Raw genomic sequence first — 16,053 nt, forward strand, 5'->3', positions numbered from 1 at the left:
ACCCCTCCCTGAAACAGTCTCATTGTTAGATTCCAAACTCCACATTTCTGACCGAATACCAATTCTGCCATCTGTCGTGGCGGGATTCGAACCCGGGAATCTCCGGAACTGGGTTGATAGTCCAATCGATAATAGGACTCGGCCGTAACTTCTTCAATCCCCCTGCGATGGCACGTGAACTCGCTGGTGGCTCCGCAGTTGGGAGGAGCGGGTGAAGCCCTGCCCGCACTGAGAGCAGGTGTACGGTCTCTCCCCGGTGTGGATCCGCTGATGCTTCATCAGGGAGGAGATGTCGGTAAAGGCCTTCCCGCACTCGGGGCAGGTAAAGGGTCTCTCCCCGGTGTGGATCCGCTGGTGGCTCCGCAAGGCAGAGACGCGGGTAAAGGCCTTCCCACACTCGGGGCAGCTGAAGGGACTTTCCCCCGTGTGGACGCGCCGATGGCTCCGCAGGGCGATGGAATACCTGAAGGCCTTCCCACACTCGGGGCAGCTGAACAGCCTTTCCCCTGTGTGGAAACGCCGGTGGGTCCGCAGCGTGGAGGAATACCTAAAGGCCTTCCCACACTCAGGGCAGGTGAACAGCCTCTCTCCCGTGTTGGCATGCTGGTGGCTCAGCAGGGTGGAGGAAGTGCTGAAGGCCTTCCCGCACTCTGGGCAGCTGAAGGGCCTTTCCCCCGTGTGGCCCCGCTGGTGGGCTAGCAGGTGGGAGGAATGTCTGAAGGCCTTCCCGCAGTCGGTGCAGGGGAATGGCCTCTCCCCGGTGTGACTGCGCCGATGAGTCTCCAGGGCAGACAGAAAACGGAAGCCTTTCCCACAGTCGCCACACTTCCACAGTTCCTCCACAGGACGGGATTCCTCAGGTTTCTCCATGGCTACAGCTTCAGCTGCACAGGAACACGTGTAGAGCCCCTCCCTGCCGTGAAATCCCCTTCCCAGGCCTTATAAATGTTTCAGGCTCCAAGCACACAATGCGCTGTAACAGTGAGGTCTCCTGTCCAGTCCCACTGATGCTGAAAACATCCCCAAACTGGAACCAAAAAGCGTTGATTCCTCTCACAGGAATCACAGTCAAAAATCGTTGCTGTCTCGATGGATTGAGTGACTGTCAGACATTGACATCAAAGTGAGGACTGCTGACGCTGGAGAGTCAGTCGAAAAATGTGGCGCTGGAAAAGTACAGCAGGTCAGGCAGCATCCGAGGAACAGGAGATTCAATGTTTCAGGCATTAGCCCTTCATCCATTGATTTTGAAACTTCAGTCTTCCGATTTTCAAATACTCTGCAAAAAGAGATAGAAATTCAGAACAAGCAACTCTACTTTCTGTGGAATATTCTTTTGTTGTTCCACAAAATTGAAAGCACCATCCCACTCTCCTTTCCCCTCTGTTCTCACTCCGCTCTAACTCATTCTCCTGAAGGTGCTGATTCAGGGTCTTACAGGGGCAGAAAAGCAAAAACATCAAGACTGACATCTCTCTGAATTTTGGATACCTCCACCTGAAAGTTAGCATCTTTCACAACATTGGGATCCTGCTGAGAGTGAGCAGGTCTGATTTCGGGAAGCAAAAAGATAGTGTCAATTCAGAGTGAACCTGCAATGCAGCTTCTTGAGGAAGGACCAGACACAAAATGGTTAACGACCCCGAGAAGGTGGGAGCAAAATGAGACATCAAGGCATTAACACCAATACACTTCAGTCAAACTCTTCTGCTTCCAGTGAGGAGAAAGGGAGGACTTCAGGGCTCTTCAGGGCTCACGCCTGAAACGTTGATTCTCCTGGTGTTGGATGCTGCCTGACCTGCTATGCTTTTCCAGCAGCACTCTGAGTAAACTCTGGTTTCCAGCATCTGCAGTCCTCCCTTTTGCCTAGGTCGAACCCTCTACCTGTCTACACCTATGCCCACTTCACCACCCAGCACACCCTTTATCTACATCACCCCCTACACCCATCCCCAATCCTGAAGCAGGGTTACACCCGAAACATTGACTTCTCCACCTCCTGGTGCTGCCTGGCTTGCTGTGTTCTTCCAACCTCCTGCCTGTCTATTTTGCCAATTAAGACACAGTCCTGGAGCGACGCTTCCAGAGTCTGTCCCCACCCCGACACACTCCCTTTCCTTTTAGTTGCTGCAAGTCAACAACTGAACCCCAGAATGAAAATTAAATTGAAAAGGTGGCAAGAGAAGAGAGTGCCGTACTCACAAATAATGGACAGAGGAATTTGCAGTCTGGGATAAAGCTCAACCTTCATTCAGACACGAGCAGCAGCTTCAGAACCTCATGGTCCAACTTCCGCATTCAGACAATGGGGTGACTCTGATTGGCAGGAGTACCAACGTCCTTCCGGTCCTCCAGAGGTTCCTATTGGGTAATCAAGAAAAGGTCCCGCCCTTTTTAAACGCACAGTGACGGGCATGCCCAAATGTTTGCTGACACCGACAAACATGCGCACTGCGTTGCTGACACCGGCAAACATGTGCAGTATGCTCTTTGGGATTTTAAGTGTCCAAATGGCAACAGGGAAAAAAGAGGGAGAGCCACAATTCCCCACCTCTCCCCCCCCCCATATTTCGACATTTTATTGCTTGCGTATTTTGTCTGACTCCTCAACTTTTGTATGTCTTTTCCCCATTTTGGGAGAGAGTGTGCCCCAGTGAGCGGTCTGTGGGAAGTTACACTGATGAAGAAACATTACACTGTTCGCAGCAGGGGGTGACTGTACACGGTTCCTGAGTGTGAACACAGTTTCAATTGTTCATCAGAAACAGGGAGCTAAAAGGATACCAGAACTGCGGAGAAGCCTGGAAATGTGGGGACTGTGGGAAGGGATTCCATTCCCTGTCGGCACTGGAGATTCATCAGCTCAGTCGCTGTGCGGAGAGGTAGTTCTTCAAAACATTATTACAACATTATTTCCATTGACAAAAACAGATTCACGCTGCCTGAACTTACACAAGTACCCTGCCATCACATCTTTAATCATAGCTTTGAACATGCTCCCTATGACATATGTTAAGGTAAATGGTCTGCTGTTTCCTGTTTTCGGTCTGCCTTTTTGAAGAAAGGAGTTTTCCAATCTAAAGAAACCTCCACTGAAACTAATGAGGTTTGTAAAATTAAAACCAATGCATTAACTATTTCACTAGCTAGTTTTTCTTTAAGGGTCTAGAATGAAATACTTTGGCCAACTGGGACTTGTGAACTCGTAGTTCCAACAGTTTACTCAGCACTACTTCCCTGGTAATTGTAATTGTCTTCAGTTCCTCCTTCCCTTTCAATTCCTGATTTCCATCTAGTTCCAGGGTGTTACTTGTATCCTCTCTAGTGAAGACAGATTCAAGCTCTTTTCAATTCTCTGGCCATCTCTTTATCCTCTGTTATTGAATCCCCAGACTCATTTTTTTAATGAACCAACACTTACTTTGTTTACTTTTTTTTAAGAAAAGCTGACAAAACTTTCCTTCCTGTTTTTGTATTTTTTGGCTAACTTTCTACCTCTAATTGCTGTGCTCCTGCCTCCATTATTTCTGATGTTTGCCCCAGCTCTTAACTCTCGCATCAACCTGACTGCATATTCTATGGAACTGACCTTCGTTAAGTGTTGCAAAACACATAAGGGCAAATTTTTCATCTCCAGAAAGTCTTAGACTGAACACGATAACATTCACTTTGAAATATTGTTCTTCCAAACTTTAACAAGCACACCCTCCAGATTCAAAATCCCACTGACACCCAGTTTTGTTATGATCTTTAATTTTGAAGAGAAATTTGAATATCCAGTGATTAATGGAAGAACTGTTCATGAGGTTTTCACATTTTTAAACAAAAACAAATCAACTGGATTAATTTAGCAGAATGGCACGTTTGGCCTAAAATTATAAATCTAGTTTTCTTTCGAGTGGCAGAGCAGGTCCACACCAGATGAGGATCTAATACCTGGATTTAGGCTGTTGTCAGGAGCTTTTATTAACCACAAAATGCAAAGTAATGTAACAACATAGCTTCAGGCTGCAAATTAACACTGTTTAAAATGGCTAAAAGCTGCATTTCTGCATTCCTGAGCTAACTGAATCACAGATTAAGCAAACAATGCCTTCTTCATAGTATGGATCTAATTAAGTTCGATAAGACATTACTGACCATCCCAGCTAACCTTGAAGCACAAGTATGAGGAGATTGTTCCCAGGAAATATCATTGGGTTAACCTGTTGTTCATTATGTAATTTTATTACATTTTATTGGATTTACTCTGTAATTAAGGCTGTACAGTCTCTTAAGAAACATATGAAAATTGATATTTTATTCCAAGTTAATCACGCAGTTTCTCCAAGGAACACAGAATCTTTTAATATCTGTGTTGCTGGACAAATCTTTGCCCGGCCGTTACTAATTAAAGTGTGAAACCTTGCTGAAGCAGACCATACTCCTAGTGTTCATTTAACTGATCTCGGAACTGAGAGACCCATCCCGGGGTTGAGATCTTCAACTCTCACTGTGCTTTTGGTGTGACCCATGATTACAGAGCCTTGTGGGAACATAGAGGATTTGTAACTCCCATGGGGCAGACGAATAGTAATGCTGTTTTGTCCAATCAATCTGGCAGCTATCAAGATGTTCCGCTCATGCTGAGGCAATGGATACAGTCTTCCAAAGGAATGAACAGATGAATGCTGCTGCCAAGCAGGCAGCCTTACATCCCAAATGTCTGGTCCCATTGGGTCCCCAGCAAAACCCGGATAGAGACAATATGGGGATGGGACTGAAATTACAGGGGAAGCCCCCTGCTGAGCAGCATAAACTATGGCCTCAAATACGGTACTCCCTCGATCAGGTTTATTTAGAAGCACTGGGGTTTGGAGCACTGTTCCTTCATCAAGTGGTTGTGGAGAATAAGATCATAAGACACAGAATTTATAGAAAAACATGACACTGTCCTGCCACTGAAATGATGCATTGAACAAACCTGGATTGTTAAGTCTTTCATCTTTACAAACGGGTTGCAGGTTCATTAATATGCAAATCCCAGAAATCCCTGGAAGGCACCTTCTCCATAAAACTTACATTTTGATAACAAAAAATGACGTTTCAGCTCAGCTCTGCAAATATACATTCACTCCTGTGGACTTGTGCGTGTGTGTGCGCGCATGAGAGAGAAAATGTCTATTTCCATCCTGTATATAGCTGTCTATTTCTGTTGTTGTAAATATTGATGTAAATCATAGCTGGGTTCTCATAGGTAGATGTGAGAGAGAGAGGTTTCCTCAACTAGGACAGTCTCAGAATCCTGGGAGACCCCCATTTCTGGTTTACTTCTGAATGAACAAACATTAAACACGAGCACCTATTTGTTTCAAATTTGGTTTCATTTTTCTTGTGTGATTCCCTGCTATGATTACACCGTGTGTCTGGATGGTTGACAGGCTGGGAGATTGTGGATTGGGGCTTGATTGGCTGAATGCTTTATTGTTCCAGAAGGTGAAAAAAAAGGAGGGTGGGGCAAAGCTTCAGCAGAAATCCAGCAAAGCTGAGAACAAACCGACATCTTACTCTGTGGGAACAGGGAGATCAACACAGGACCGAGAAATCAGGCCCTGAAATCCGAGCTGACATCAGACTACCCTGTGGTCAGTGCTTTCATTAGCAGCACCAACCCTCTACCTTTACCTCGCTTCCCATTTGACCAAACCCTCGATATTCAGGATCCAATCCTTGTCATCCTGAAGCCATGTTTCTGTAAGGAGTCTCAGGTCATATTATTCTTTTCAATGTGTGCAGTTAACTCATTCACTTTTGCTACAATGCAGCACACATTCAGATAACGTTTCTGGTTTCAATTTTTGTGATCTTTAGAACCCAGTTTTGATTGCAGGCATATTTACTCTCCTTGTCCCTTTCTTTTGTTCTCTGAAGTTCATTTTCCACATCACTACATTACTAACTGGCCTTGATTTGGATTGTTCATGCTAAATTGTCCATAATGTCGTGGTTGGTTGGCTTAGCCATGGGAAATGCAGCTTTGTAGTTTCATAAAAATAACAGGAAAAGGCCATTTGTCCCGTCTCGCCTGCTCCACCATTCATTAAGATCATGGCTGATCTATCCATTGTCTCAGCTCCTCCTCCCTGCACTGTCCCAACTACCCTTAATTCCCCTACCATGCAAAAACCACCTCCAGCTGTGTCTTGAATATACTTAATGAAGCTGCCTCTACTGATTCCTTGGGCAGAGAATTCCACAGATTCACTATTCTTCAGGAAAAGCAGTTCCTCCTCATCTCTGTCCTGAATCTACTCCTCCTAATCTTGAAGCCTGGCTTCATTCACCAGCAGAAATGACTCAATAAGTAGAGGTTCATCCCCACAGTGAAATGAATTCCCACTTTCCACCAAAATCCCGAATGTACTCACTTACACAGTTGCTGTCTCACAAATGCAGGATTTCATTGTAATGTCTTCTGCTCCCATTAAGGGCAAAACATCTTTGAAAGCTGCTCTGAAACTCCAACCTTCACAATCACACCTCTGCTTTCACCAAAGAAGATTAGAGTCATACAGCACGGAAGCAGACCCTTTGGTCCAACTTGTCCGGCCAATTAATCTACTTCCAATTTGCCTGCATGTGGCTCATATCCCTCTAAACCCTTCCTATTTATGTACCCATCCAGATGTCTTTCAAAATTCCCACTCACCTCAAACATATGCCTTCTAGTTTTGGACTCTGGGGAAAAGACCTTGGATATTCACCCATCCATGCCCCTTATGAACCTCTTTCAGGTCACCCCTCAGCCTCCAGTGCTGTCGGGAAAATATCCCCAGCCATTTGAGCCTCTCCCTGCCACTCAAACCCTCCAACTCTGACAGCAGCCTTGTAAATCCTTTATGACCCTTTCAAAGTTTCACAACATCTTTCCTATAAAAAGGGAGACCAGAAATGAATGCAGTCTTCCAAATGTGGATTAACCAATGTCCTACACAGCCAAAATATGATCTCCCAACTCCTATACTCAATGCACTGACCAATAAAGAAAAGCCTACCAAATGCTTTCTTCACTATCCTGTGTACCGGTGACTCCACTTTCAAGGAACTATGAACCTGCACTCCAAGGTCTCTTTGTTCTGCAACACTCCCCTCAACGGTGTCAGTCCTGCCTGGATTGCTTAACCAAAATACAAACCACACACACTTCTCTGAATTAAACTCCATCTATCACACTTTGACCAATCAGCCCATCTGATCAGTTCTAATTTATAGTGAACTCTCTTTCCTTGCTTATTCCTTAGAAGTCTGAGTGAAGATTTGTAGCTCGGGTGTCCGTTGTTGTGGTTCTGTTCGCCGAGCTGGAAGTTTTTGCTGCAAACGTTTCGTCCCCTGGCTAGGAGACATCATCAGTGCGGTTGGAGCCTCCTGTGAAGCGCTGCTTTGATGTTTCTTCCGGTATTTATAGTGGTTTGTTCTTGCCGCTTCCGGTGTCAGTTTCAGCTGTCCGTTGTAGTGGTTTGTATATGGGGTCCAGGTCGATGTGTCTGTTGATGGAGTTTGGGGTGAATGCCATGCTTCTAGGAATTCCCTGGCTGTTCTCTGTCTGGCTTGCCCTATGATAGTAGTGTTTTCCCAGTCGAATTCATGTTGCTGGTTGTCTGAGTGTATGGTTCCTCTTCCTCTTTTCGCAGTTCTGGTATAGGAACACCTATACAAGGTATTCGCCAAAACGGATACCCACGCAACTTTATCACCAGATGCCTAAGAGATAGATCACGGAACGAGGCCATGCCACAACCAAAAGGACTAGCCACACTAGCATACGTCAGGAGCGTCTCAGAACTGACAGCCAGACTACTGCGACCCTTAGGACTCATAACGGCACACAAGCCAACATCCACACTCAGACAATAACTTACTAGAACAAAGGACCCAATACCCAGCACGAGCCAAACTAACGTAGTTTACAAAATACCATGCAAGGACTGCACAGAACACTATATAGGACAAACAGGAAGACAGCTAACAATCCGCATCCATGAACATCCGCTAGCCACAAAACGACACGACCAGCTATCCCTAGTAGCCATACACTCAGACAACCAGCAACATGAATTCGACTGGGAAAACACTACTATCATAGGGCAAGCCAGACAGAGAACAGCCAGGGAATTCCTAGAGGCATGGCATTCATCCACAAACTCCATCAACAGACACATCGACCTGGACCCCATATACAAACCACTACAACGGACAGCTGAAACTGACACCCGGAAGCGGCAAGAACAAACCACTATAAACACCGGAAGAAACATCAAAGCAGCGCTTCACAGGAGGCTCCAACCGCACTGATGATGTCTCCTAGCCAGGGGACGAAATATTCCTTAGAATTTGAAAATCTCTATCCCACACACTCTCCCTCCATTCTCAGTTTGCCGAACTTAATCCCTGCTGTAACTCATCCTGAAGGATGCAGATGACGACGGTTAATAGGCCCACAAGCAGGGGGGTCCTAACTGAAATGTAATGATTATTGAATGGCCTGGACAGAGTGGAAGTTGGGAAGACGTTTCTATTGACTGGAAAGACTAGAACTAGTAGGCACAGCCTCAGAGTAAAGGGAAGACCTTTCAGAATGGAGGTAAGGAGAAACTTCTTCAGCCAGAGAGCAGTGAATCTATGGAATTCACTGCCACAGAAAGCTGTGGAGGCCAGATCACTGGGGATATTTAAGATTGAGATGGAGATGTTCTTGAGCATCAAGATGATGGAGGGTTATGGAGACAAAGTGGGAGAATGTGGTTGAGAAACCTATCAGCCATGAGCGAATGGCAGAGCTGACCTTGAATGGCTTAATTTCTGCTCCGATGTCTTATGTTCTCCTGCTGTCCTGGACAGAGGGGCGGCACGGTGGCACAGTGGTTAGCACTGCTGCCTCACAGCGCCTGTAGACCTGTGTTCAATTCCCGACTCAGGCGACTGACTGTGTGGAGTTTGCACGTTCTCCCCGTGTCTGCGTGGGTTTCCTCCGGGTGCTCCGGTTTCCTCCCACAGTCCAAAGAGGTGCGGGTCAGGTGAATGGCCAAGCTAAATTGCCCGTAGTGTTAGGTAAGGGTAAATGTAGGGGTATGGGTGGGTTGCGCTTCGGCGGGTCGGTGTGGACTTGTTGGGCCGAAGGGCCTGTTTCCACACTGTAAGTCTAATCTAAAAAAAAATTAGAAGCAGGAGTAGGCCATCTGTTTGTTCAAGCCTGCACCAGCATTCAAGGAATCATAACTGGATATGAATCTAATGACATCTAAGTCCAACCTAGAAGGCATCAGTTTTGGGTGATGGGGAAAAGATATATTTCAGACCGAAGAGACAACCAATTCACATTGAGCGTGGTGTGTATATGGAATGGCCTGCTGGAGGAAGTGGTGGAGGCTGGTACAATTACAACATTTAAAAGGCATCTGGATGGGGACATGATAGCACCATCCATTGTCTCCCTCTTCTTCACAAGGGCTTGTTACAGTGAGCAAAGAGGGGTGGAGGCTTTGGCGGTGAGCGGGGAGAGAGAGAGAGAGAGAAAAAATAGACAGGGTGACAGAGGGTGAGGGCAGGGAATACAAGGCCAGAGAATGGGGGAGGAAGCAGAGGTTTGGGGGAGAGTCATTCAGTACAGGAACAGGCCCTTCAGTCCAACTAGCCCATGCTGACTATGTTCTCAAACTAAACTAGTCCCACCTGCCAGCGTTTGGCCCATATTCCTCCAAACCTTTCCTAGTCACGTATTTATCCAAATGTCTTTTAAATATTGTAACTGTACCTGCATCCCACATACAAACCAGTCTTTTCTCACTTATTCTCAGGTTTCTTTTTGCATTTCTGCTGTTTTTTATGTTTCTTTTTCATGTCTTTTGGTACAACTTACCAGTTTCTTTACCTTATGTTAGCTCCCACAATCCGCATGAGCATTAAGGAAACAGAAGGTTTTTAAACATTTTGATAGAACAATACCCTTCTCCCGAGATCACGCAAGATGGATTGTTTAGCCCTGAGATGGAAGTGTGGTCTGCAGATGCTGGAGATCGGAGTGGTGCTGGAAAAGCACAGCAGCTCAAGCAGCATCCGAGGAGCAGGAGAATTGACGTTTCAGGCAAAAGCCCTTCATCAGGAATGAGGCTTGAGGGCTCGAGGGCTAGCGGGTGGGGCTGACGGAAGGTAGCTGGTCATTTCCTTGCTAGGCCTCTTGCATTGGAATCAATGCAGATTAATTTATCCGTCCTACCTGATTCTATGCTTTGTTCCTGGCTGCCCTGACTGCTTGACTCGCTCCTTTTCCCAACTGTACCAGTCTCAGATCGATCTTTTTTCCTCGCTATTTTCCTGGGTCCCACCCCCTCCCCTCCACATTACTGGTTTAAATCCTCCCAAGCAACCCGAGCAAATCTCCCTGCCAGTAAGACGGAAAACCATACAACCCATAAAGTCTACTCTGATGAGCACCTGAAAGTCATAATTTTCAAACCAGGATAGTGGAACGAGTGCAGACAGGTCAGCGCTGACTTGTATGGTCAATGGGCCTCTCCTCTGCTCTATTTATATATGATTTGATGATCTGCAATAGAGAGATGCTGCAGTGTGTTATTTCAGAAGGATCATTGATGTCTTTGAACCTGAAACGCATTAGCAAACTCGCACAGAAAGCAATTTGGAAGCAAAATGAAGTGTCTACCTTTATGGCAAAGAAAATGGAACATAGAAGGGAAGTCTACATTAATTGTCACAGGCCTGCAATATTGTGTCGTTTTGGTACCTTGTGCCTGGAGTATATTATGCTACCATTTGATGTTATTGCTATACCAGTCAGATCGGATATTATTTGAACAAAGTGGTAATTCAGTGAAAGACAAGCATGCTAAGTTTCAGAATTTGCTTGATGTTAAATTAAATCATTCCACGAAAGCAAGGGTAGGTGACATGGTGGCTCAGCAGTTAGCACTGTTGCCTCATAGCACCAGGGCTCTGGGTTCGATTCCAGCCTAGGGGTGACTGTATGTATGGAGTTTGTATATTCTCCCCATGTCTGCATGCGTTTCCTCCTGGTGCTCTGGTTTCTTTCCGCCAATCAGAAGATGTGCAGCTCAGGGTGAGTTGGCCATGCTATGTTCCCACAGTGTAGGTAGGTTGGGTGTATTAGTTAGGGAGTAGGAGAAAGCGTGTGGGTGAGATTTTCTCTAGAAGGTCGGTGTGGACTTGTTGGGCTGAAGGGTCTGTTTTCACACTGTAGTGATTCTTAAAAACTAAACTGAACTAACCAATCTATTTGCATATAAAACAACTTTTCAATGACTGAAACACACGTGAAAGTACAATGGCATTAACTTCTACAGTATCACTTCGCAATACTCTGATGACTCTTCATCAGAGCTGGAGTGTAGTGTGGCCGGAACAGCATTTATGATATAGTTTGGAGGGGGGTGGTGGTGGGGCGGGGGGTCGATGGTGTGGGGGTAGCGGGTCTGAGGTACTGTTGGAGAAAATATGTCGACAGTTGAATTGAATTAAATTTATTGTCAAGGGTGCCGAGGCACAGTGAAAAGCTTTGTCTTGCCAGAAATACAGGAAGACCACAGAGTTCAGTCGCATTGATAGTAAATAATTGGGTAACAGCGGCAAAAACAAAAACATAGGTACAGGCGAATGTTAAAAGTTTGTGAATCCATTTTGGGACTCTATCAGCAGTAAGGTAGTAACTGATCCAAACCGGCTGGTGTGTGTGTTCAGGCTTCTGTGCCTTCTCCCCGATGGTAGAGGTTGTAGATAGTTCAGATGAAGTGATCCGAAAGTGAGAACAACAGGATGATAGGGCAGACAGTCCCACCGACTGGGATGGGGGAGGGGAGCGAAGAAATGATAACAGAATGGAACAAGCTAAAGCAAAGGGATGAAACGGGAGTGGGTTGACAATTTAAAGGTGTTGAAATCAACATCAAGTCCAGAAGCCCAGATTGAAGCTGAAATATTTCTCCTCCAACTGGAGCCATGATTCACTGAAACACTGCAGCGATGACTTTCAGTCCCTGTGTTATAAATCTGATAGATTCCTGAATACTTGTTTATCAGCTTAAAGGTTCTCTGTTTCCCAAATCCCCTTCGGGATTTTGTGTTTCTATAATCACTGCTGCTGCTCGTGCATCGCTTTGAAAACTAGTGCTTCCAAATAAACCTGTTGGGTTATAACCTGGTGTTGTGTGATTTTTAACTTTGTATTCCCAGTCCAGCACTGACATCTCCAAAATCATTCAAGTCTATATTCGTCAGAAGTTAGGGACTGTCTGGTCGTTGTTGTTGCATCATGGTTTCATAGCAACTTACTATGGCAACTGTCTGGGAACAAAATACTGGAATGTTTACTAGGATACATTCATTCTTGTGGTCACCGACCTTAGCCTTTCAGAAAAGTAATTTTTATTATTGAATTCTTGTAAATATGGAGGATCTTTTCAGCTAATACTTCTTTCGTTCTTTATCACCTTTGTACACTGTATGCCATCTTGCCTACTCACAGAAGTCCACAATTAACACCGAAATTGTTGGGGTAAAACTGTGAAGTCTGTTTGTGAAATTTGGTTCACTTTGGGCCTGATAACTGTTACATCCGTTACTCCCCATGCGGTCTCCTCTACATTGGGGAGACAGGATGCCTACTCGCATAAGGCATCAGGGAACATCTCCGGGACACCCACACCAACCAACCACACCACCCCGTGCCTTCCTACTCCACCAATGACGTGCAGGTCCTGGGCCTCTTCCATCGTCAATCCTTAACCACCCGACGCCTGGAGGAAGAACGCCTCATCTTCCACCTCGGGACCCTCCAACCTCATGGCATCAATGTGGACTTCCCCAATTTCCTCATTTCTCTCCCCACACCTTATCCTAGATCAAACCTTCCGGCTCAGTACTCCCCTCATGACCTGTCCTAAATGTACACCTTTCTTGCATCCCATCCACTCCACCCTCCTCTCGATCTGTCACTATTAACCCCCACTTCCGTCAACCTCTCGCACTCTCAGCTACCTCCCCCCAGTCCCACCCCTCTCCCATTTATCTCCCACCCCCTCGGCACACAAACCTAATTCCTGATGAAGGGCGCATGCTCCAAACGTCGACTCTGCTGCTCCTCGGACGCTGCCTGACCGGCTGTGCTTTTCCAGCATCTCGAACTCATACCGCAAGTCCAGGGGTGAAGAATTTCCTTACTTGTCCTCAAGCGCTATAACAATTCTCATCAGTTTTCTTTGCACCCAGCCCGTGTAACTGAACAGTTATTGGTTAAAACAGTAATTGTGATCACTAATGAAATTTTCATTTCGCTGGATTTGTCGTGCAAATAGCGTCAAGTGTAGAGGCAGTTGCAGTTTTCAGCACCAGAAGGATGGTCCAACAGACAACGAATTCACATCCAAAGATTAATGAGGGCAAGAAGAAGTAGCAGGCCTGAAGGATGTGGTGGACTGATCCCTCCGATGGTTTGAACCAGTAGCTTTGGCGAAGGAACAGATATCGGCAATTGTGTGATCACTCAAACGACGGGTCAAAAGTCACGTTAACCTTTATGTCTGATATTACCAGGTGAGTAAACATAAACGATGAGCTGAGCATTTATTGTTTCAAACTGGCAGGGGTATGGTTGGCGAATTGACAGTTTGTTGAGATTTCTTGTGAAATTAACGAAGCCTTCCATTATAACCTTCAAGCTAACGCTCCTATTGATATTATCAGACAAAATAGCTTGTAAACACATGTCATTCCTCTTTCTTTGTCACATTATTGTATATGCTCAGCGGATTGATTTTTTTGCAAGAAAATCTTTAGTTTCTTTTCCCAGCGATGATACCCAGATAGTGTTGCAGTCCTCCCAGGGACTGGAATATGTAGATGGAGGCCATTCGGAGTGCTGAAACGCATCGACTGCAATCATCCAATAAATCACACCAGCGCCGAGAAACAAAGCAAGATTAATCTACATCATTTCGGTTTAGCTTGTTCGAATGTAAACAGAAGAGAGTACTGTGTGCAGAACCTCAGTAAAACAGGTGGCTTACTCAGAGAGCTTGCCATCATAGTCATAGAGACATACAGAATGGAAACAGACCCTTCAGTCCTAACTGTCCATGCTGACCAGATATCCCAACCCAATCTAGTCCCAACACCAGCACCCGGCCCATATCCCTCCAAACTCTTCCTAGTCATACACCCATTCAGATGCCTTTTTTATTCCGTAATTGTACCAGCCTTCTCCACTTCATCTGGCAGCTCATTCCAAACACACACCACCTTCTGTGTAAAAGGTTACCACTAAAGCACTTTTATATCTTTCCCCTCTCACCTTAAACGTATGCCCTCTAGTTCTGTACTCGACCACCCCAGGGAAAAGACCTTGCCTATTTACACTATCCATGCCCCTCATGATTATATAAACCACGATAAGGCCACCCCTCAGCCTCCGATGCTCCAGGGAAAACAGCCTCAGCCTATTCCACCTTTCTCCATGTCTTAAAATCATGCAAAGCCAAGTTATAGTCCAACAGTTTATTTGGAAGCACTAGCTTTCGGATCTCTGCTCTCCCTATAGTTACAATCCTGCAATCCGGCAACATCCTTGGAAATCTTTTCTGAATCCTTTCAAGTTTCACAACATCAATGTAATTGATACGTTCCAAGGCCATGAGCAGAGTATAACGAAGCTATGACAAATTTCGGGAGAATTCATGCGATGAATTGCAGATTAATTCCTTCCCCAACAACAAATCATTATTGAAGTGCAAATGAGAAGTCAGGCGTAAACCATCTCTGCATGTTTTGGTGCAGAGATGCATGGACACATACAACTAGAGGCTTTTGTAAGTTGAGATTTTTTAAATGTATATTGTTATGAAGATGCGAGTGTACTGTACCTTTAAGAGAGTTAAAAGCAACAGAACTTCTTGACAGAACCGCGTGTTCTGAAAAAAAATAACATTTGGTCGAACAACTCAATTGCCAGGAAACGACAAAACCAATTCAAATTAGGCCAATCAGTTTAAACTATACCCCCAAAAATAACAAATTTCAAACAAGTTAGAACTGAGTATATTGATAATCTTAAAAGCCCAATGACACAATTCGATGCTTTGTGGGGTATAGGCCAGAGAAAAATTGTACGGTTGAGAGGAGAACTGTTCCAGCTACCAACATGTAAAAAGACTGCCTGAAAAATAGCTCCTTAAAAAGGTACATATATTGATCAAAACTGCGAGCAGAATCCCCAAAAGAAAATAAGTCAGGAATCAGAGAAAACTTGAAAGCTGCCATGGATTTGAGATAAGAATTGTCGATTTGTAAATCTTAATTGGGAGTTTAATTGGACTAGTATTAGAAAAGGAAGGTAAAAGATAGGTTAAAGGAGGAATTGTAAATAGTTTGTAGTTTAATGATTCTCTGTTAAACTTTAAGAAATTATTTTTTAATTTTTACTTTAACTAGTTTTTTGCCCCTGAATGTTCACAGATGCTGCATGGGATAAATCTTTTCTTGCGTTGCTAGTTTTAATTGGAGCAGGAAGAGTTTACCCCATGCCATAACAATATAAATACATTTGAAGTAATCATAACTCATGCCTTTAATAAATCAAGATGCGTGCCTCCGGCTGTTCTGCACGTGTGTTTATCAGAACTTGTCTGTCTATTGAAATTTAGAAATATCTTCTACAAAACCCTGAGATCGACCTGGTCACTCCAGCCAACAGACAAAACAAACTGACCATTATCAATGTGACCTGTAGGAAATATTTTTGCATGTTGACACGGACAGGGACATGTATAACCATTATTTCTTTAAATGAAGATTGTAATTCTGTTAATTATGTTACATTTCAATTCAGAATCGTGTGAAATAGCGAGGGAAAGAATTAATTCGGTGGAAAATGTAAACACCCGTCAGGCAGCAGCTGCAATTTCCTGTTCTTGTTACAAAAACATGATTAATGTTTAAATACCCGAATCGGTGAAATGAATTCCTCAGAGCCTGACACAACATATAAAT

The 16,053-nt window shown here is 44.8% G+C and overlaps 1 pseudogene; it reads right to left on the reverse strand.

The window, feature by feature from the left end:
- Positions 1 to 177: 177 nt before the first annotated feature.
- Positions 178 to 16,053, reverse strand: part of LOC132808618 (zinc finger protein 420-like) — a 59,948-nt pseudogene continuing 44,072 nt past the window's right edge.

The sequence above is a fragment of the Hemiscyllium ocellatum genome, assembly GCF_020745735.1.
Source record: "Hemiscyllium ocellatum isolate sHemOce1 chromosome 27 unlocalized genomic scaffold, sHemOce1.pat.X.cur. SUPER_27_unloc_8, whole genome shotgun sequence".
Lineage (NCBI taxonomy): Eukaryota > Metazoa > Chordata > Chondrichthyes > Orectolobiformes > Hemiscylliidae > Hemiscyllium > Hemiscyllium ocellatum.